The sequence below is a fragment of the Myotis nattereri genome (assembly GCF_964212035.1).
Source record: "Myotis nattereri genome assembly, chromosome: 9".
Lineage (NCBI taxonomy): Eukaryota > Metazoa > Chordata > Mammalia > Chiroptera > Vespertilionidae > Myotis > Myotis nattereri.
The window spans coordinates 73380643-73405133 of record NC_138084.1 but is presented as its reverse complement, the minus strand read 5'-3'; positions in this window follow the sequence as shown (position 1 = coordinate 73405133).

Here is a 24491-nt window from a genome sequence, read left to right as displayed (position 1 = left end):
AGTTTCAAGGACATAAAATCCAAAGCAGACTGTTTGCAACTAATGAACAATAATAAAGATATGCAAGCCAGCATATAATTTATTATCATCAAGATAGAAGAAATATACTTGGACAATTCTGTACCCTCTCAACAGGATGGATTCAAAATAAATAAATGTTTAAGGTTGGAGTTTAATTAGAAAGACTAATTTATAAATTGGATGAGAACCTATAACCCATACCCAGTAAGTTGAATTTTATCTAAGCTACTTATTTAAGAAAAGCAATGATGAAAGAAAAACAAAGGGAGTGAATATTAATTAACATTTTTATTATATATTAATATAGAGAACTTAAATGAAAAAAACTGGATGATAGTAAGTCAATTTAAATAGATAAAGCTTTACTTATCTACGCAGTCAACCAGAATTCTCTATTAAGAATTCCATTATAAATTAATAGTAAAATGCTAATTGCTGTTCATTGATGACTCTGAAGCACTTTCAGATTCAGAAAAAAGTTAAAGTATGCACAATTTGTTTTTAATGATATGTATACTTTATTATAGTTTATAATTTTGAATTTGGTTATTCATACCAAATTTGTGGCAATCCTATGAATTTTATCAGTGGTAAATTGTAATACTTCTTTCCAGATCATTTTTTCCCAATAATTTCTATATTAATGTAAATTTAAACTTTGGTACAATGATGTTTAGAGATGGTTGTTTTCAATTTAGTAGTTACCTAAAAACACGGGTCACAAGAATATGTTTCTACATGTTAGCTTAACACATCCATAAAATATATCTAAAATAAAAGTGGTACAAATAAGATAACAAGAAACTGAGGAACTGAAAGCCAGCAGGAGACCCATGGAAATGAAAATTGACTTTCTGAGTCAGAGAAGAAAATAAGGAAAATGAAGGGGGAAAAGCAAGTTGGCAACAGGCATCAACAAACATTGCACTCGAATTATCTCAGTTATGTGGATAATGATGCCTGGATTGTTCTGATTTTGTGAAACGGGTGGAAAGTTGATAAAAATAGACTGATTTTCTACAAACTGAAAAGGTCACAAAATTTGGGAAGTCAAAAGTTACAGACACACACCAAGGAAGAACTGCAATTAATTGACAAAAAAGATAATGGTATCTTTCAGACCAGATACTTTCTGCTCTAAATGATCAATAATTAAACTTTATTTGGAATAATAAACTTGGGGTATTATTGATTAATGCAAACAAATAGTTTAGTTTAATTATAAACTAGAATCCTCTTGATAAAAATTTCTCCTTTACACTGCCCCCTGCTCTCTGGGCTAGCTCAGCTCTCAGGACGTTGCCTCTCATGGGTGTTAATGGCAGTAGCAGCAGCAGGCTTAACATTTTCATACCACCCATTGCAGAGAGAGTACTGTTGTCTGACATGCTTAATTATTGTTGTGAGGAACACACTTATGAGACCAGATTAAATTACTGGCTAATGCCTGAAGCAATCCTGATGGCCAGGAGAATTATATTGTCCCTATTGGCTGAAGTCTGTATTCATCCATTGATTTATTATCTCATCCAATAATTAAATCAATATATTGAAATCTTTCCTTGACCTCAGTCTCTATGGCCAAGGGAAAGAGTTGCACCAATAAAATCCTATGAAATGCCACCAATATTGCATAACCAATAATGGGAAAGTGGTAGTTTTCTAAAGGCAGATGACATGTTATTATTTGAAGAACAGAAAATGGGTACTGAAAAGCAAGCAACTGCAGGGAATTCATAGCTGTTTCCATGATTCAATATGTACATATACATATACATATACATATACACATACATATACATTACATATAATTCAATATATACAAGCTACAAGGAAGCTGAATATAGAAAGAGAGTGCAAGTCAATATTTGCAATGCTGTCTCAGAAAAAGGGGGTATATCTGTGACTGTCAATAAGGTGAATTATTTGGTTAAATCCAGGCCACACCAATATTTTTGAGTCTGTGCACTGTCAATGTCATCTATGAATTCTTTATCATTTATGGTTCAGTAAGCCTCCACATATAACTGTGAGGCAGTCCCGTATTTCAGATACATCCATGTATGGTCACTTATATTGAGAACTTCTACCTGTCCTCTCTGAGCCAGGAAAGTGTCATTTTTTCTGTGCTGACTGAGCTGAGTTACCTTCACATCTGTCACAAGCACAGTGGGGCCTTGACTTATGAGTGTCCTGACTAAGGAGTTTTTCTAGATATGAGCCATCTCTCGGCCAATTTTTTGCTTTGAGTTGCGAGCTAAAATTCGAGTTACAAGCCAGCTTCAGATACCACACCGCTAGTTGGCGCAGCGAACGTCACAGTGAACGCCACAACATCAGGCCAGCATCACGTGTCTCACTCATTCACAATTGATTTAACATACGAGTAATTTGAGTTACGAGCTCCGTCGCGGAACAAATTAAACTAGTAAGTCAAGGCCCCACTGTATACATTATACATATGTACACTTTGTACAACATGGTCTGTGAAAATTATTTGTCTCAGTTTCTGTCTCCCCTACTTAGCATTGAGTTAGTGCATGATATGGTTATTCATTTTAGCTCCAGAGTTTGGAACAGTAGGATATGCTGCTTATCCAATGCTTGGTTTAAAAAAAAAACAACAGACTACAAGTTAGGATCCTCAGCCACCCGTGTAGTATTTCTTATCTTATTTGGGGTCCTCAAACTGAGCTCTTGTATAGTTATAATTACTCCAATCTCAGAAATTTGTGTGGGAAAAACTCTTCAAATATGGAAGCTGATGCATATAACCTGTGGCAATAATAAATAACTTGTATTGATTTAATCCCAATTAGACATCAGTTATATGCTTTACATATATTATATCACTTAATCCTCCCATGAAACTTGCTTAGAAGAGGTTGCTATCTCTTTGGCATAGATATGAGCCTAAAGTTAAGCATGACAGACTGCAAGTTAGTGATTGGCAAAAGTTGGATCTAGCTCATCAGCCCTGTCTGAATTAAATACTCAAACATTTTCTAGCTCCTAAAATTTCCTGCTTTGAAATTTTGCAAAGAGAGGGAAAATCCCATAGCAAAACAAACAAATAAACAAACAAAACATTTCATGCTGAAACCAGTGAGAAAAGAAACAAGCACAAATGAGAAATCATATGTGAATATAAAAACTCATCATCCTATATAATAAAGAGGTAATATGCAAATTGACTGTCACACCCTCACACAAGATAACTGCCCCCATGTGATCAAAGATGGCCACCCCCATGTGGTCATGAGATGGCCACCACAAAGTGGCCAGCAGGAGAGGGCAGTTAGGAGTGACAAAGCTGGCAGTGGAGGGCAGTTGGGGGAGACCAGGCTGGCAGGGGAGTGGTTAGGGAGTGATCAGGCTGGCAGACAGAAGCAATTAGGGACAATCAGGCAGGCAGGCAAGTGGTTGGGAGCCAGCAGTCCTGGATTGTGAGAGGGATGTCCGACTGCCGGTTTAGGCCCGATCCTGTAGTCGGACATCCCCCAAGGGGTCCCAGATTGGAGAGGGTGCAGGATGGGCTGAGGGACAACCCCCCTCCTGCCCCCCAGTGCATGAATTTTGGGTACCGGGCCTCTAGTATATATATTAAGGGAACTTAAAAATCCCAACTAACACTGAAAGTGTATTTAGCTTGTTATTATAGATTTTTTTTTTCTTTGTGATTTTGCCTGTGTGTGTTAACTACTCATGTTCACATTGATCATGGCATTGCTCAGGAGAGCTGGCCTACTGCTCAGACTGTAAAAACTAAAAGGGGGTCTAATAAAAATTTCCAGAAAATAAGTAATAAGGGAAATTGTAAAACATTTTCTTTTCTAAGTTCCTTGGTACAGTATCTCCCTCTATGTATAATAATATATATATGGATACACCTATAAAAACATAGATAAAAGTGAAAAAATGCAGTGTTTAATGGAAATGAAATTCCTCAAGTTAGTGTGAAAACTGAAGCTGCTTAAATCCTTTTTCTTCCCTAGAAATCATGTTGATTTCTTAGGATTTACTTCAAAAGTGACCTCTTGAGAAGAAAGTGAAATATTTTGTATTTTTTGGGGGAGGAGATTGCAGTTATATAAAACCTGCAGTCAGAAAGACCATATGTGAACTGAGTATAAATGACAGCTTTGTGAAGCAATTAGAACAATATTTGGACAGACTTATAAAGAGCAAACAGACAGCTCTGGGGGTTGGGAGTGGTGAGGGTGGAGGGATTGAGAGCAAAAAAGAAAAAAAATAGGGAACTCATGAATGTGGACAACAGTGCAGTGATTGCAGGGGTAGAGGAGATGGGTGGAACTGATAGAGGCCATAGAGGGGATAAAAGGTGATGGAAAAATTAAAATAAAATAAATTTTTTAATAAGAAATAAATAAAACAAAAGGATAGAAATAAAAACAATGACAAGAACAATAAAAAACCCTCACACATAATATTTAGTCCTTTAGGGCCCCCAGCCACCTCTATAGTTTTTATTATCTTAACTAGAGGCCCGATGCATGAAAGTCATAGAAGGGGCTTGGCCCTCACAGCACCGGCTGGCCCTCGCAGCTCCTCACAGCCCTGGCCAGTCCTTGCAGTCCCTTGCATCCCCGGCCAGCCCTCACAGCTCCGGCTTCATCTGGAAGGACATCCAGAAGGTTGTTCGGCTGTCTGGTCTAATTAGCATATTACACTTTTATTATTATAGATCGGGGTTCTCAAACTGAGCTCTTGCTAAATGATCTTGGTGTCCTCCCTGTTCTTGCTGTGTGACTTTTCAATCTGCTTGTCTGTAAATTTTCTCTTCCAGGGTAAGTTAACCCAACTCTCAAGTTGGTGTCGGGTCTTAAGATTTCTTATCACATATTAGCCCCTGACTAACAATCTATAATAATAAAAGCATAGTATGCTAATTAGACCAGACGTCCTTCTGGACAAAGCCAGGGCTGCAAGGGAAACCCAGGTCCCTGGTGCCAGAGGGAAGCTGGTGCTGGCAGCCAGGTGAAGGAAGGCCTACTCCTGCAGGAATTTCATGCATCAGGCCTCTAGTTAGGTTTATAAGATCCAATCTTTGTAATTGCTTTTTACTCTTCCAAAAAGTGGTAAAATTATTAAAACTGCTCAGTAAGTTGCTGATGTTTTTTTTTCTCCTCTTTATTACTCTGAAAAGCAGTTTTCTGTTTTATTTCATGTGATTCTAATTTTGCACAATGGACATGGGAGAGAGAAATGACTCATTAGCAACTGTTAATAAAGTTATCCCTAGAATAGATTTAGGAACAGCTACCTCATCTTGTTGTCTGGATAAGAGAAAAAGTTTCCCTTAGAGGATGATGGGAGCTGGCTGGGCCCCCTTGTGGTGACTGATTCTGCTGTGTGCACTGAGTGGATTTACTGGCGGAGGTGGAATACCTCCAGATATTCCCTCAACCCCACTGGGATGAGCCTCCTCCTCAGCTTCCCGCTCGAAAGCTGATCTGCTCCTCTATTGGTATACTAGAGGCCTGATGCATGAAATTTGTGCAAGAGTAGGCCTTAGCTTCCCCCAGCTTCCGGCACCAGCCTCCCTCTGGCACCCGGGACCGGGGTGTCCCTTGCAGCCCTGGCTTCGTTCAGAAGGTTGTCCAATCTAATTAGCATATTATTCTTTTATTATTATAGATTATTCCCAGATGAAATCTTGTGTTATTGCCACGGGTTAAAGGCAATGTAACAACTGCAAATTAGTGCTGGGGACCAAGTGGAGGGAAGAAAAGAAATTATGTAGTGAGAATGAAGGCAAATACAGCGTTAAAGAGCAGTATGGGCTAAATTTCAAAAAGTATGGGATGATGTGGACAAAAAGGACACCTTGATCCTTCTTTCTTTTTTTATACCTCATATCTTTTCTTAGGGTTGTTCACTGGCTTAACCACCAATTAGTCATACACAAGCAAATTCTCATTCATGCCAAGGCTGCCAGCTCACAGGCTCACATCTTTGTGACAATAACATTTTATGACATTGAAAACTGGCTAAAGGATGAAGAGATTTATAAGGCATCCACCAGGGAACTGAAAATTACACATTCTAGAAGGACAAGGTAAAGACTTGGTCCCTTGGAGCGGGAAAGAGCTAACTATAGATAGAGATACCACATGAGAAGGGGGTGGAATTCAACAGAGAGAAAGGCTGGCAAATGGATGGAAAGGAGGGAGAGGACAGGAATTAACCTAAGTCTTAAGAATTAGCTTGGACAAGAGTAAAAGGGGAGTGCTACTGTAATTATAGAGCAATCACAGGGAAAGTCCCTATTTTGAGAAGCTACAGGTGGGTCTTGAAATAAACAGAATACCTGATAGTATGGAAATTTGATGGAAATGAGTCATAGCAAATATATTATTGCTACAGCCAGTTAGAAGTTGGAAGGAAAGAATAATTATATTTGTATATGTATTCTTAGAGAATTCTATTAGGTCCACTGGAATGGTATGTGAAACTCCTATAAGCTATCTATTTCATACATTAAGTTTGGAGGAGGTAAGCAGTAGAAAGGGTCATTCTTTTATACACTCTGCGTCCAAGAGAATTACTGGAGGGAAAACTGGTGCAACTAAATATATGTATACTTCCTCAAATCACAGACTCCTCCTTGTAAGGGAGAAGGTTTCTACTTAGCAGGAGGGTGCTGCTAAGGCTCACATTTGGTTTCACCCAATGGAGTCTCCCCTGGGGACATTGCATGTTTAGCAGAATAAGAAGCACATTTCATACAGATGCTCAATTCCTGACCTGCTCATATGTCCCAGAACTTCTCCCCATTTTGATGCAGGAGGAGAGGCTGGGAGTTCAAGACATATTACAAACCTCAGTATCCCCCAATCTCAGTAGAGGAAACAAGCAAGAGGAAGACAGGGAGAATGAGTGTTTGAAGGAGGAAGGGGCAGAGAAATATTCCAACATCTGGTGCAGCAGGAAGACAGTGTAACACACAGAGTTGGGAACAGCCTTTGTTGAGAATGGTTTAAATAGAGAAAATAGAATAAATTCTGGCTCTCACACAGAACTTCCCCATTTGCACCGGATGTTTGTGAATCTCTCAAAGACACTATTCATCCCCTCTTGGCAGCAGCCTATGGGAAGGGGGAAAAGTTTCAAAGGCTTTTTTTGTATTGCAGTTATAACAACGTTATTTTCATAAATTTTAAATAAGAATGTGTGTTAAATATCCCTCCTATTATTTTCAGGGACCTGTAATTCAAGGAAAAATATTTCAATTTTTTTGTTGTAAGAGACATATTAAATACATGTTAAAACCATAAAAATCTTAACATTATCAGCTTTCAATACTACCAGTTTGCTCTTGTGTCATTGAATTAGTTTACATAACTAAAATGCTGCTACCAATTTTATAGAAAACCAATATACTACCTTTCATATCAGTCTAGATTTGTGGTTTGTTGCCTTCTGGGGATAGTCTTTTTTTTACTGAGGAGTATCTGCAATTATTATGGTCTTTTATTAGTCTTTGTAATATTCTTTATTGTATCTCTTTGTCATAGAATGCAAATGCATGGATCAAAAGGCCTATCAGGGTCTAAGGCTAGATTAAGTCTGCAAATAATGTTATTCCAAAATGATTTTATGCCCATAGAGAAACTAATACTAAATGTATCAAACACTAAAAATTCATCATGGCATTATTAGGTGATTTTCCTTGAGTGCATAATATTAATTAAATAAGTTAACCAGCCAGAGTTTTCTCATACACCCAAGAGCTTTTAAGGGAATATTCTCAGCTAAGAGGAAACCTTTGTGGGAAACCTGCAAGCCGCCTTTGCCCACCTAGCACTAAAATATCTACCTTGGAACCTTGGCTCAAACAACCGGCATAGTCACAATATTGAAGATCAAGACTAGTGGTCAAATGATTGTCATATTTTAAGAGATATTTTTACTGATTCTCAGGATAATGCAGTGGGACTGAGACAAAGACCTTGTGGTCCCCCCTTGTTTTACTCTAAGAAATGCAACAGCAAACACTGGCCACCTGGAAGAAGTTAGGATGACAGTCCATTTCCCTTGGTCTCAGCAATGTGGGAGGCATTTAGCTCTCTCCTGGCTTGTCAGTAACCTAACGAGCACCATTTCACGGGCATAAGGGGAAGTCACATGTAAGTGGGTACAAAGCTCTGACCTAAGACCCGTGCTTTCTATTCTCTCCTCCAAGCCTTGCTGAGATTGGCTGCACAGGAGGCAGCATAACATGTGAAAAAAAGACCATCTTGTGCCCTGACTTGATTATTCACTAACTCCATGACCTTGGGCCTCTGTGCCTTAGTCACTATATGTAAAATAGGAATAATAAGCGTGATAGTACCACCTCCTGGAGCTGTTGAGAGATTTTTTAGCCAGAGGGGAGATTTTTTTTTTTTTTTTGGTAGTGATCTGAAAGATAATTTTCTAAAGTTAGCTTAATCTCAAAGTACTTCCCTTCACCCCACCCTATAACAAAGGCCAGAATAATTTAAGTAATTGTTCTGCTGTCTCAGTGGAGAAGGATAAACCAATTCTACACAGCTGTGACAGGGATTTGGGCAGAGGACAGGCTGAAGGAGAGTTAACATTGTTAAAGCCTATTATTACAGATATCTATGTGCAGTGGAAGCAAATTCAAATAAATAACTAGAGGAATAGAAATACAGTCCATCAAGAGAGTGCTTTAAAGTCTGAAATTGAACTACTGCATACAGAGACCAAGAATGCTTCTTCTTCTTCTTCTTTTTTTCTTTTTGTATTTACTTCAATACAGGAAGTCACCAGGTCATAGAGCAGTGGTTCTCAACCTTGGCTGCCCTAGAATCACCTGGGAATCTTTTTAAAATCCTGATTTCTGGGCCTCATCCTCTGGAAATTCTGTTTCTTTGTTACTAATGTTGTGGCCCCACCCCATAACAAACAAACAGAATTTCCGGAGGATGAGGCCCAGAAATCCGGATTTTAAAAAGATTCCCAGGTGATTCTCATGTGCAGCCCAGGTTGAGAACCACTGGCTTAGAGGGACATGGGCCATTGATCCCTATGAAGTGCAGAACCAGGAAGGGGTCAGCACAGTTACCCAGCAAAGGCAGGACTGGAATATTTTATAAACTACAAAGTAATATTAGGTCATTGAGATAAAAACGTAACCTTTAGAATAATATATTTTAGGTGAGTTATAAGTTAATTACCAAAGCAAATTTACCTTTCTAAGGTATTTACTTTGTCTGGAGGCAGACATTCTTTTAGAAAAAGGAAGTAGTTATCACAATAATCGTACAAATTAAGTTTGAAGCATGAGTAACTTCTCCTTTAGATGTTTATATGAATCTCTGGCTCTCTGATTTGATATTCTAAATGATAATTCATATTTAAGATACTTTGAATATCATTAGATATTCATAAATCTAGTATAGTTGATACTTAATTTTAAAGTTTAAATAATTGGTTATTAGTTATGATTATAAGATTTACATAGCAAAATAAAAAATGCAGTTGAGACATCAGCTAAATAATTTAATTAGTATCTTAAAGTTAATAGTTAATAAAATTCTTTCTCAAAAATGCCACAGTCATTCTAGACACACACATAAATCTGTCTTCACTCCCCTTTTCTCTTTGCTCTTTTCTTCCTAAGTCTCTATCATTTTTTTTTTTTTATCCCTCTACACTCCCTCAAGCATCCTTAAGAATGAGTGGGCCATCCTTTACCCACTGATATTTTTTTTCCCGTGATGTCCTTGAGAAATCACATCTACTCTCAAATTTTAACTATTGTCTATATACTTAAATTTCCAAATTCAAAACTGATTTTTCCCTAAACTTAGGACTCCTATATTTAACAGGACATGCCCACCTAGAAGTTCTATGGGTGACTAAAAGTCAACATGTCTAAAAGTAAACAAGAAATGATTATCAGTCAGGCTTTGTCATCCTTCCCTGTTTCCTAGTTCACGGGACCACAGTGAGCTTCTGAAATTCAAGCTAATTATACTGTATTTACTCCCTATTTGCTTGTCCATTTATCTTGGTTTGACTCCATTTTTAAAATTCTGAATGTGCTTATCTACCATCCATGCCTCTTTTCCTTTTCAACTAGAATGGCATTGGATTAACACACTATTTTTGACTCTAAAATCTGTTCAGTTTTTTCAAAACAACTGGCTTCAAAGATTTGGTTTTCTAAGTCCCAAATCTTGGTTTTTAATTGATTAAGACATCAAGGATCTGAAACATACTCTCCAAGTTTCTTCAATTCCCTTGATAACCATGGACTTCAGTAATGTTTATTCTTTGAATTTTCAATTCAGAATCCATTCTGGACACTAACCCTACCCTGTTTAAGAAAACTTTATGAATATGCTGATGTGATTCGTTGAAGAGTAAAATTGCTCAATGTAGATGGGTCTTTAAAGTGCACATTTTTTTTATACATTGCTAATGGGAATGTGAAATAGTACAACTTTGGAACACAGTTTGGCAGTGTCTCAAGAATAGCAGTGTTATCATATAAGCCAGCAATTCCATTTTTAGGTATATACCCAAGAGAAAATTTACTTTTGTTAATCCTCACCTGAGGACATTTTTTCCATTTTGTGTTTTTGTTTGTTTGTTTGGGTTTTTTTCAGAAAGAGTGGAAGGGAGCGGGAGAGATAGAGAGAAAGGGAAACATCAATGTGAGAGAGGCATAGACTGGTTGCCTCTCACCCGCGCCCCAATTGGGGGCTGGGTGGGGTAGAAATCAAGACTGCAACCCAGGTATGTGCCCTAGACCGGAATCAAACCTATGACCCTTCAACCCATGGACCAACACTCTAACTACTGCCCAAACCAGTGAGGGCTCAAGAGAAATTAAAATATACATTCACACAAAAACATGTACACGATTGTTCAGAGTGGCATTATTCACAACAGTTTAAAAAAAGATGCAACCTAAATGTCCATTAACGGATGAATGAATGAATAAAATGTGGTATGTCTATATAATGGAATTTTATCTGGCAATAAAAATGAATAAAATTCTGATATATGCTACAGCATCGACAAACTTTGAAAGCATCATGCCAAGTGAAAGAAGACAGTCTCAAAAAAACATATTATATTTTATTTTTATGAAATGTCCAGAATGGGCAAATCTATAGAGACAGAAAATAGATTAGTGGTTGCTGAAGATGGAGGAGGAGGGTGTAGAGTGACTGTTCAGGGTAAAGGGTTTTTCTTTGGGGTGAAAAAAAATGTTCTAATATTATATTGTAGTGATGGACCTGCAACTTTGAATATATCCAAACCATTACATTGTACACATTAAATGGATAAATTTTATGGTACGTTAATTATATCTCAATGAAACTATTTAAACAAAAATGCACAATTTTATTTTACATCATTCTTTCTTCAATCTCTACCAGTTATAAACTTTTACTTCTCAGCTTAAACTGGTATCTTCATGTCCAGTATCACCTCAACTTTTATTTCCCACAGAAACAAAATCTAATGCATACCAACTCCCTTGATTTCTTCTCCTCCCTCAAAGCCTATATCTTTATTCATTCTAATACATATTAAAGAAATATTGAATGGAATTTTCCTATTTCAAGGTGTTGCTAGGGCCCAAAGTTAAGAACAGAAATTCCTAAATACCACACATTCCAAACTCACTGGCCTTCTTCCATGGGGCTGACTCTTTAAAAGAAGCTGCTTCCTTTACTCTCTTGCCTATGGAGAGGCAAAGAGCTTGCTTTCCTTCCCCAAAGAGAGAAAGGGCACAAGAAAATCACTCGCTTAATGGAGAGTACTGTAAATATAGCACACTAGCATTGTTTCCAAATAGAAAATTTCTTTATTCTTTGGACATATTGACTTTCTTTTTGATGCTGGAACAGAGAGCAAAAGCCCTGGAGAGACAGGAAATGAAGAAGAGAGAGGAGAGCAAGGAGATTCCCTATGTATCCTAGTTTTCAAGAGATCTAAAAAATGCCAAACTTGCCTTTTGATCCTCAATTAGAAGTCATGGAAGCACAGTGAAATTGTGGACTCAGTGATAAATAATATGGATTGGAGCAGATTCTGGACAAACCAGGAGAGTAATGATCTTTGACCACAGGCCTACAAGCAAGAGGATAAGCAGTCTTTGCCTCCTCAAACTAACACCAGTGGTTGAGCTCAGAAGAGAAGGTAGTCAGAGTAAGCCACACCCACTTCCAAGCTGATAGAGCTACCAGGGATCCTTCTGTTGAAGAGAGAATACAAATATATATTTAAATAAGTAATTACATTAATGATTTTGAATGATCAGTTATCAAAATAAAAATAAAAATGTTAATAACAAATTAACTAGAGAGGGCTTAGAATTGAGCTAATTTTTTTAAGGGGACCACTACCAATTCAGAAAGAGTATAGTTGAAAGCAGATTCAAAAAATTTTAAATAAGCTGTGTAATGTATATGTGGTTAAAATATTTTTTTAATCTTATTTTCTTTAATAGAGGAAGATTTTTCTCTATTTCTTAGATTTAGGCTATTTCTGACATTTGTGATCACCATCCTAAAATATTCTTTCTTGCATCCTCTTGGTGAGCTTCTACTCATTAGCCAAACATCTACAAGCTTCACTCTTAAAATCAATACAATACAATGCAATGCAATGCAATGCAATGTGATGCAATGTAATGCAAAGCAACCACTCCACAACTCCACCTTGTACTCAGATTGCTAATATATTCTACTATGATGTTCTTGGTAATAAAATTGACAAATAATGAAAATATCTATTTTCAAGATGTCTTGATCATAAGCTGAGGGGTTTTATGAGCACATTTGTTGTATTAAGGAAAGCTTCTTTAAAGCCTGCTTCTATATTATTATTTTTATTATTTCATTAAGGCCTGGGTCTATATGCATTTTGAATTAGTCTAATATTGTCTGGGTGATGCCATCTATTCCATAATTTCTGTAAGTCTTTTATGCTGCCACTTTCCAAATCTACATCTCCAGTTTTGACCTCTATTCCAAGCCCTACATGGATATATATGGTTTTGTATTCATCTTCTCTACTTCAATCTTCCAGCAACAACTCACATTTAATATGTCCAAAATTGAACTTAGTCACAGAAACTATAAACCATCTCTTTCAGCCTGACCAGTTTGGCTCAGTGGATAGAGCGTCGGCCTGCGGACTCAAGGGTCCCGGGTTTGATTCCGGTCAAGGGCATGTACCTTGGTTGTGGGCACATCCCCAGTGGAGAGTGTGCAAGAGGCAGCTGATCGATGTTTCTCTCTCATCGATGTTTCTAACTCTCTATCCCTCTCCCTTCCTCTCTGTAAAAAATCAATAAAATATATATTTTAAAAAAATTTTTTTAAAAAATCTCTTTCTGAGGTTTATATATCAGTAAATGGCAATAGCACCTTTTTTTTTTTCCTAGCTTGTTTATTGGAAATTAATGGGTGCTTAATAAAATGTGATTAAACAAGATTAATGGATTAGTGAAGATTCAATTTTAAAAATAATATATAGCATGAGGACCTACAGCTATATTTTTGTTAACATTTCTCCTTAAACTCTGATTTTCATTTCTTTGAACAAAGATCTGAATCATGTTTTAAATCAATAAAACAATTAAGTATTCTATTCATCACTATTTCATATTTTATATTTAAAAATTATAGAGTTTAGTTTTCCTCTTACACCAATGCAGATTATTACTACCTATGTCCATCATGCTCTCCACATATTCTTTTCTTTCCAAAGTTTGTACACCTTGTAGGATCTAATTCCAATCTTTTTTATTTTATTTTTTATATATTTTTATTGATTTCATATGCCCTGACCAGGACTTGAACCGTGACCTTCCGGTTCATAGGTTGACACTCAACCGCTAAGCCATGCCAGTTGGGCTCAAATCTTTTTTAAGTTGAATTTGTTGGGATGACATTGGTTCACAAAACTATACAGGTTTCAAGTGTACAACTCAACAAATCATCATCTGCACACTGCATTGTGCACCCATGGCCCCAAGCAAGGTTTCTCTCTATCCTCCTTTATCCCTACCTTGTCCACCTCTACCTATCCCCCACCCTCATTTCCCTTTGGCTATCATCACACTGGTGTCTGTGTCGATCTGTTTTATATACTTTTTGCTTATGCTCTTCACTTTCTTTCATCCTTCTAACCCCTCTTCCCTATGACAATGATCAGTCTGTTCCACGTTTCCATGCCTCTGTTTCTATTTTGTTCATCAGTATATTTTGTTCATTAGATTTCACATATAGCTGTGATCATATGGTATTTGTCTTTCTCTGGCTTCTTTCATGTAGCATATAATTTCCAGGCCCATCCATGCTGTCACAAAGGTAACATTTTCTTCTTGTTGATAGCTGTGTAATATTCCACTGCATAAATATACCACAGCTTTTTTATATACTCATCTACTGATGGGCACCTGGGCTCTTTTCAGATCTTGGCTATTGTAAACAATGCTGCAATGAACATTGGGGTGCATATATTCTCCCAAATTAGTGTTTGGGGTTTCTTCAGATATATTCCCCAAAAGTCGCATTGTTGGGTCAAAAGGCAGGGCCATTTTTTAATTTTTTGAGGGAACTCTATACTGTTTTCCACAAGGCTGCATTCCCACCAATAGTGCAAATCTTTTAAACTCTCAAAAAATTCTCAAATTTTCCATCTTTGATTATTGGCCTTGAAAGTTTATACTTATTATGTTTATTATTTTAATGTTAAATTCAATGCTTAATTATTGTTCTTCACTATTTTATGTGGGCTTGTCATACTTTCTATTCAATTTTCAACTCTTGGGTGTAAAAAATATAATTTACATATCTCTTAGGACAAATCTGAATATGCAAGTAGTTGTTTAAAAAAATGCATGACTAGATCATGCAAATAAGATCTATTTTTTTCCAGAATCCTTAATGTTGTTTCATTATACACCCTTTCTTGAAGGTTAAGAGTTACTGTTGTAGACCAAAAAAAGCCATGAGATATGTTCAAAAATATAACTATAATAATAATGAATAATGCCATTGGCATTCATCAGACTGACATACTGACTCACTATTTTAGCTGAAGGAAATCATTTCACATTCTTCTCTGCAACATTACCTTAAGTGATATAGAGCCAAAATAAGATGAATTGAAATAGATATCTACACAGAGCTCACCCAGTCTCAGTCTAAAGGAGGCTTACTGAAAGAGAGATCCCTTATTCAAGTGTAAAATTACCTTATTAATTAAAATATTAATAAACTGTATTCAAATATTTTTCTAGGGGGTGGTATCAGTTTGATGCTCTGTTAAAAAAAAGTCTTTCCACATGAAAAATGGGAAAATTGTATTTCAATGCGCAATGACTTAACATGTGTTAAAATGAAGTATCTAAAATATCTGTAGGGCAAAAAAAGTATATGGAAATAAGCTGCTTTCCAAAGTAATGACACAGGAAATAACAGCTAAGCTGATCACTTTTTGACACATTTTTAATGATGTATTTCTCTTAGAGTTTGAAAGAACTTATCATCTAGCTGTTTATAACTCTAGGTTACAAAAGATTCAAAGGTATATTAGTCTTGTTTTCCAATATGTTAATTCAGAAGTAACTGGTAGAGTCATTTCTAGGTGCTCAGTTTCCGTAAGTGATGTGTAGGCAAGTAGGCAGACTTATTAAATGAGCAATATGTTCCAACCTCCCTTGATAATGGCTACAAAGCTGATATTTTTGCTTTCCTTCTAAAGATTCTCTCTGATCCTTCATTCATACTGTTCTATGAATATCAAAGGTATGTTTCTTTTTCCTAGAAATCCTTTCTTTGGGGGATCATTTCAATTTGTGCTTTAGAAGGCATAGAAGAGAGTCCACTAAATAGCTCTTCACTAAATATGATCATAAGAGCAATGCTAGCCACCTCAGCAAATCACATAAAGCAGAAACACATCCTCACTAAATCCTGCCCAGACTGCAGAATAATGACCCAATAGTTCTTGCTGTTTTAGGGTGTTTTGTTATACAACAATAAATCACTGGTATGCAGGAGATAATGTGTTGTCAGGATATTGGTGCAGGGTGAAATCATTGGGGGAAAACCAACAAACATGGGAATGTTGTAAGTATAAGGATCAAAAAATATATATTATCAGAGGTAATGAAGAAAATGTGATTTTTATATCTGAAATTAACTTTATATTTAAACCATGTTTTACCTAGGAGGAAATTGACTACAGATGAGACGAAGGGACTAGCTATGTGTCAGGAGGTTAAATTAAAGAATTAAAGCTCTAATCTTAGTGAAAAATAATATAAAGGTTAATAAAGATTTAAAAGTCATGGGGTATTCAAATATGAATTTATATTATGTCCACTATAGAAATATAGGCATATACCATGTTTTTTAAAAGGAAAAGGGCCACTGATAAAATAATATCTTTAGCCAGTGTGTCTGTATGTTGACACTCATTACGTATTTTGGAGCACATCCTCATGATACCTGCATCTCATACTCATAGAGTAATTACAGGGGGAAGGGAAATATTGAGCTTTATAGCCTCTTCTCTTATGTATACAAGTCTATACATGCGAAATATGTGGACATGGATCCTTATTTAACAACTGTATTTAACATCACACAAATTGCAACCAATAACATCATAGAAGACAAAAAACATTTATTGAAGTCAATATGTAGAAGTAATCAGCAATATGAAGTTGCTGTGAAAGTCTCATCACATGACTTGTATTTGATTAAATGTGAGTTGTAGGACAGGAGTTTTCATTCTCAGTGTTATCATAAATAAACATAGTATACAAAACACCATTTATTACAAATAATTTCAAAACCTGTAACTTTATCGGTAAAGGCAAATTACAAAGAAAAAAAATTTTTCTTTGGATTTAGTGATGTGATCAGTAATTCTATTAAGGAGAAAAATTAGCTGAGAAAAAATTTAATATGATAATCAAGAAATATCCTATATAATAAAAGGGTAATATGCAAATTCACCCTAACAGCAGAACGACTGGGAATGACTGGTCACTATGACACACACTGACCACCAGGGGCCAGACGCTTAATGCAGGAGATGCCCCCTGGTGGTCAGTGAGCTCCCACAGGGATAGCTCTGCTCAGCCACAAGCCAGGCTGACAGCTGCCAGCACTGCGGTGGTGGTGGGAGCCTCTCCCGCCTCCTTAGCAGTGCTAAGGATGTCCGACTGCAGCTTAGGCCTGCTCCCCTCTGGCAAGTGGACATCCCCAGAGGGCTGCCGGGCTGCCAGAGGGATGTCTGACTGCCAGCTTAGGCTTGATCCCCTGGGGAGCGGGCCTAAGCCAGCAGATGGTCATCCCCGGAGGGGTCCCAGACTGTGAGAGGGCACAGGCTGGGCTGAGGGACACCCCCCCACCAAGTGCACAAATTTTTGTGCACCAGGCCTCTAGTTATGTATAATATACATGGGTGATATCATATTTGAGGACAGCTCTACACACCCTGATGTAGAAACCTGTGCCTCTGAGGCTGACCTATATAAAATTCTTGCTTTTTATTAATTACTCTAAACTTTCCCTATCTATACATGAAATAACTTTTCCATTGCCAATTCCAAACCCTGGCACAACCCAGATCTCAAGACAAGTCAAAGATACAATGACCGCTGGGGCCATGCTAATGGAAGCATGTAGGATTTCAGTATTGGGCTCATGTCCAGGTGATTCAGTTACTCTGGGCTCATGTCCAGAAAAGATGGTTATGAAACCAGAAAAACTTCTCCTTTTAAAGATTCTGGGACCTCTGTAGTCAATACTGCTACCTGTAGTGTTCTATACAGATAGTATAGCCCAGTCAAAGTGAGTTTCAGACACCTTTATGATAATCCCAGCTTAATCATTTTGTTTGTTTATAGCAAGCAATTTTAACAATATTTATCCCAATTTAATATAATTTATAAAATAATTGAATGAATAAATAATATAAAAACTTAGCATTTCAGAAAATACATTCTCAATATAGTAAAAAATATTTGATATTTTTCATAACTTGTTCTCATTTACAAGTTCATTTTTAATACGGGTAATAAAATTAGTCAAATTGATTACTATATGATGGATACAATTTCAACTCACTGACACATATTTTCATATAAAACATAGCAATCATGTGGAAAATATAGAAATAAAACCAGTAGCGTACACACTACTCAGCTTTTTGAAAAATCACATTTGTCTAAGGTAATTCTAGTCAAGGTGGTGGTGTAGGTTAATGCAGTCCTCACAACCTCCCACAACCACATCAAAATTACAACTAAATTACAGAAGAACCAACACTCAGAACTTCCTGAAATCTAGATAAACAGAAGTCCTCTAACTAAGGATATAAAGAAGACACATGGAGACTTGTAGGAGGGGGAGACACAGAACCTGCTGGTCCCACACATAGGTGTGGTGGTTAAAAATCAGGAGGGATATCTTCACTACAGAGGTCATCCCCAAGGAGCAGGGGTCTCAGCCCCACATCAGAATTCCAAGTCCAGGGTTCCAATGCTGGAAGAGAAGATACCATAACTCTGGTTCTGAAAACCAGTGGAGATTTTGGGTGAGTGAAACGGAAGCTGCTGTTGTCCTAAACTTTCCTCTTAAAGGACCTAGACACAGACTTACTGGGACTTGCTCACTCTGAGCTCCAGGACTGGGGCAACAACAACTTGAAAGGCACCAGAGTCATATGGGAAGAAACTGAATTGTCTGGCTTCAGGAAAGGGCTGAGGAGTGGCTTTCTCCCAGACAAAACCACTAGCAGAAGCCATTGTTCTTTTTTGAGTCCTCCTGCCATAGAGCTGGCAGGAGGGTGCATATCTGAGTCTCAATAAACCTGGCTAATACTGTTGGCCCGATCCTGGTGTATCCTTCAGATCCTGCCCCATTCAACCTGCAGGCCCACCCAAGTAATTTCTTGTGACTTTTCCATACAATGAGGCTATCTTGGTTCATGTTTGGACTTCTGTAAAATATCTCAAATAAGCAGCATCTGGCCTCAGTGAACCCCGTACCTCTTGGCATTTGCCAGCCTCAGTTTGTAGCTAGTCCTCTTTCAAGCATATCCAAGTACACATAAGTAGTCAATTTCTGCAAATTGCTCTATAACTTATGTTGAGTGGCTCTGGCTGATCATGCATCTCTTGGGAGGCCTCAGAGTCAGTGTACATAGTGGACAGTTTCAGACCACAGCTGATTACATCCTAACCACCTCCATGAGCAACACACTTCAAGGGGTTGATTCAGTGGGCACCAAAGCCTCACTGAAGTGAGTCAGCTCAGTGGGGTATTCCTCTGCATAGCATTTCCTCACAGCTTATCAGCCTAAAGCTCAATGCCTCCCAGTGATGTGCCAATAGCAATAGAGGCTCAGCTGCAACAGGACAGTGCACACAGCCCACTCAGCGGGCACACCGGGAGCACTCAGCTCCAGTGACTGGGGAGGCTGCACCGCTGGGCCCTATCTGATGCCTACTATATAAGGCCACTCTGTGAAGTCCAGGAGACAGAGCAACTCTACCTAAAACTGAAAACAAGCACAGATAAGCAGCCAAAATGAGGAGACAAAGAAACGTGTCTCAAATGAAAGAACAGAAGAAATCTAAACAAAACAAAACAAAACAAAACAAAACAAAAAGAAACAAACAAAAAAAAAACTAAAGGAAATGGAGCGAGAAACTACCAGACACAGAGTTCCAAACAATGGATTCAAGTGTGCTCAAGGAACTTAGTGAGAACTTCAACAGCATAAAAAAAGGATACGCAAACCATAAAGAAAACCAGGCATAAATGAAAGATGCACTAACTCAAATAAAGAATCTATCACAGAGAATCAGCAATTGATAAAACAGGGGGTCAAATCAGCAATTTAGAATCTGAATATTAAAAAAAAAATGAGGAGCCTTTGGGACAACTTCAAGTGTACCAACGTTCACATTACAGGGGTACCAGAAGGAGAAGAGAAAGAGAGCAAGAAATTAAACAACAACAAAAATTTTAAAAACTTTCCTAACCTGGTGAAGGAAATAGACATACAAGTGCAGAAAGCACAGAGTTCTCCAAACAAGAAAAACCCAAAGAAGCCCACACCAAGACACATCATAGTTAAAATGCCAAAGGTTAAAGATAAAGAGAGAATCTTAAAAGGAGCAAAAGAAAAGCAGTTAGTAACTTATAAGGGAGCTCCTGTGAGATTCTCAGTTGGTTTCTCAACAGAGACTTTATAGGCCAGATGTGATTGGTTAGAAATATTCAAAATGATGAAAAGCAAAGACCTATACTACCCGGCAAAGCGATCATTTAAAATTGAACAACAGATAAAGAGCTGTCCAGGCAAGAAAAAGATAAAGGAGTTCATCACCATAAAACCAATATTGCAAGAAATGTTAAAGGTTCTTCTTTATGAAGAAGGAAAGAAAAGATAAGAATATGAATAATAAAATGGCTTAAAATACATATCTATTAACAATGACTTTAAAAGCAGATGGATTAAATGCTCCATCAAAAAATATATAGTGACTGAATGGATCACAAAACAACTCCCTTACACATGATGTCTGCAAGAGACTTACTTTAGAGCAAAAGACACAAACAGACTTAAAGTAAAGGAATGGCCAAAGGTATTTTATGAAAATGGAAACAAAATAAAAATCTGGGGTAGCAATACTTACACCAGACAAAAATACACTTTAAAATAAAAGTCTATATTAACATTAGAGTTTATGTTGTTAAAAAAAAGAGACAAAATCGATATTGACAGCCCTGGGTAGAAAATTTCCAATTCCATTTTCTTCCCTACTGATTCAATGGAAAATTTGTAAGTACATGTAGAACATTATATTTTCCTACCTTTAAAAATATATTAGCATCAATAAATATTTTTAGAATATTTTTTAGTTTTGTATACTTCATTATATAGACTATTCATTGTATAAGTACTTTAAGCTTCCCATGTATGCATATGTCAAATTTAAAAAATGTGCTCTTCTTAAGCATTTAGTTACATTCAATAGTTTGCTATTTTGTGCCTTATTTTCTTCATTTTTAAATTGAAAATATTAATAGTAACTTCATAATAGGTTTGTTTTTCTGAATAAAATAGTTAACAAATATAAAAATCATGTTTGGTGTAAAATAAGTACTATATGCATTTGTCATTATTATAAATAACTAGAGGCCCGGTGCACAAAAATTTGTGCACTTGGGTGGGAGGGGTCCCTCAGCCCGGGCTGTGCCCTCTCGCAGTCTGGGATCCCTTAGGGGATGACCACCTGCTGGCTTAGGCCCGCTTCCCGGGGGATTGGGCCTAAGATGGCAATCAGACATCCCTCTGGCAGCCTGGCAGCCCTTGGGGCAGGGGTGGGCAAACTTTTTGACTTGAGGCCACAATGGGTTCTTAAACTGGACCGGAGGGCTGGAACAAAAGCATGGATGGAGTGTTTGTGTGAACTAATATAAATTCAAAGTAAACATCATTACATAAAAGGGTACGGTCTTTTTTTTCAATAGTTTTATTTATTTCAAACGGGCCGGATCTGGCCCACGGGCCATAGTTTGCCCACGGCTGCCTTGGGGGATGTCCACTTGCCAGCGGGGAGCAGGCTTAAACTGCAGTCGGACATCCTTAGTGCTGCTAAGGAGGCAGGAGAGGCTCCCACCCCCACCGCTGTACTGGCAGCCATCAGCCTGGCTTGTGGCTGAGCAGAGCTCCTCCCATGTGAGAGCAACCTGACCACCAGGGGGAAGCTCCTGCATTGAATGTTTGCCCCCTGGTGGTCAGTGTGTATCATAGTGACCAGTCATTCCCAGTCCTTCTGCTGTTAGGGTCAGTTTGCATATTACCCTTTTACTATATAGGCTAGAGGCCTGGTGCATGGGTGGGGGCCGGCTGGTTTGCCCTGAAGGGTGTCCCCCATCAGGGTAGGGGTCCCACTTGGGTGCCTGGCCAGCCTAGATGAGGGGATGATAGCTGTTTGCAGCTGGTCACACCCCCTTCAGGGTGGGGGTCCTGCTTGGGTGCCTGGCCAGCCTGGATGAGGGGATGATGGCTGTTTGCAACTGGTCACACCCCCTCCAGGGTGAGAGTCCCCACTGGGGTGCCTGGCCAGTCTGGGTGAGGGGCTGAGGGCCGTTTTCAGCCTGGCGGGTGACTGAAGCTCCCAACCTCTCCTTTTTTCTTTTTTTATTCTGGGATTTATTTACCTGCTATGGCTGTCACTGGAACTGAAAGCTGGCTTTAGCTCTGAGGCCGGCTCCAGCTCTGAGACCTCAGCTGCTGAAAGCAGGGATCTGGGTTTGTTTGGGTTCTATAATTGTAACACTGTTGCAACTCCAGCTCTGAGATCCCGGATGGCTGAAAGCAGGTTTCTGAGGATTGTTTAACTTCTATAATTGCAATATAGTTGCTTAGAGTGCAAGCTCAGAGACCGACAGCGGCAGAAGGGAAACCTTGGCTTCCTCCGTCACTGGAGCAAGCAAGCCTCCTGTTCACTTCAGCTGCCTGGCTGCCGGCCACCATCTTGGTTGGCAGCTAATTTGTGTATCTCGCTGATTAGCCAATGGGAAGGGTAGCGAAGTTACGGTTAATTACCATGTTTGTCTATTATTAGATAGGATGTTGCAAGGATCCTTTATGCATCAATTTTTAAAACTTTAATTGTAAAATATAGGAATGACATCCAGAAGTGGAAATATGTGGTTTTGAGTGTGTACCTCTTCAACACTTTTACAATTTTCCCATATCCTCTCCAAAGTCATCGTACTATTTCATGCTTTCAGGATTATATGGATTCTAGAGTCATACTCCCTGAGAATTAGCCATATGACTTTGGCAAGATACTTCTTTATGACTTAGTCTCCCCTCTGTCAAATGAATATATTGATATATATTTTATTGGGTTGCAGTAAATATTAAACAGGTTATATGTATAAAGCATTTGGAACAGTGTAACATGTTAAATGCCCAGTGGATATTATTTATCAGACCATTACCAGCAGCAGAGAAGTGTCCAATGTTTAGACTGAAATTGTCTGATTCATTTTTCCCAATCATTTGGTGTGAAATAATGCTTCATGTTTGCTTTAATTTGCTTTCCTCTAATTACTAGCTAGGTTAAGTTATTTTGGAGGAGCCCGACTTCGCCTTCTGTTTTCCACCACACAGACAATGATTTTAATTCTTGAACTGCTCTGAAACTAATTCCTGGCCAAACCTCCTGCTTCCAGCTGACCACAGGATTCATCCTTTTCACTCTTCCCTCTCCATGCAGAATCATATATTCATTTAATGTGTTTTCTTTTTATATATTATATTTTCATACAATTTATTGTCATAGTCATCCCATTGCTTTGTATTGATACCAGAAGTTTTGCTCCCAATAAAGGATTTACAGACTATCATGACTAGAGAAAATCTGTTCCTGGAAAAATAGTTTGTGTTCACTATAATCAACATGGAAATAGATGACAGGCATCAATAAAATAAATAAATGCTATTCATATTTATACCAGTCAGGAAACATTTCTTTACACTATTTTAAATTTTCATAAAATGAGCTCTAACTACAATTATGTAGCTATTAATGGTTCTACATATCATACAATATGAATTGTAGAAAAGCATGCTGTCAGAAAAAGTCTCTCTTCTTAGACAATTTGACTATATAATAATATAATATTAAAATAAATTGAATCAGAAATAAAATATAATGCACAGATAGCCACAAAACTAATATAAGGAAAAATAATTTCAATAAGTAAAACAATTAAAATCTATAAGTATCTAAGTAGAAAACAAAATATGTTTATACTGTTAAATGTAGTCATGAGTCAGTTCCTTATAAACAATAAAACACATGAACCTATTGCTACCATTAAGAAAAAAAAAAAGAGAATAATTGTAAAAAATTTAGCATGAGCAGAGATACAAAGACACTTTGTATTTTACATTGCTAATAAAATTGAATATGGTTGAAATGATTCTCTAGCAAATATAAATTATCAAAATGATCACAAAATTAAGTACTAAGTTGAATAGACAAAGAGCCTTGGAAAATCTTGGAGATGGTTTTTAAAAACAACCAACATAAACAGAAGACTAGATAGTTACATTTTTGTAAACTTCAAGCAAATAATTCTGTGCTATTTGACTCTTTAAAAACTGAAGAAAAAATAATTTTGAAAATAATTTAAAGGTATATAACAACATAGATGCAAAATACTGTATAGATAGCATTTGAAATAAATCTCATTCATAAATAAGGATATAAAATTTTAAATAAAATTTTATCAAATCATCTATAGTAAATTATCAATTGAATGATAAGCCATTAGCAAGTAAAGAATGAAATAATGTTTGAGTAGTCAAAAAATCTAATATTTCATATTAATAAAATCAAATAGATAAACCTTATGGTTATC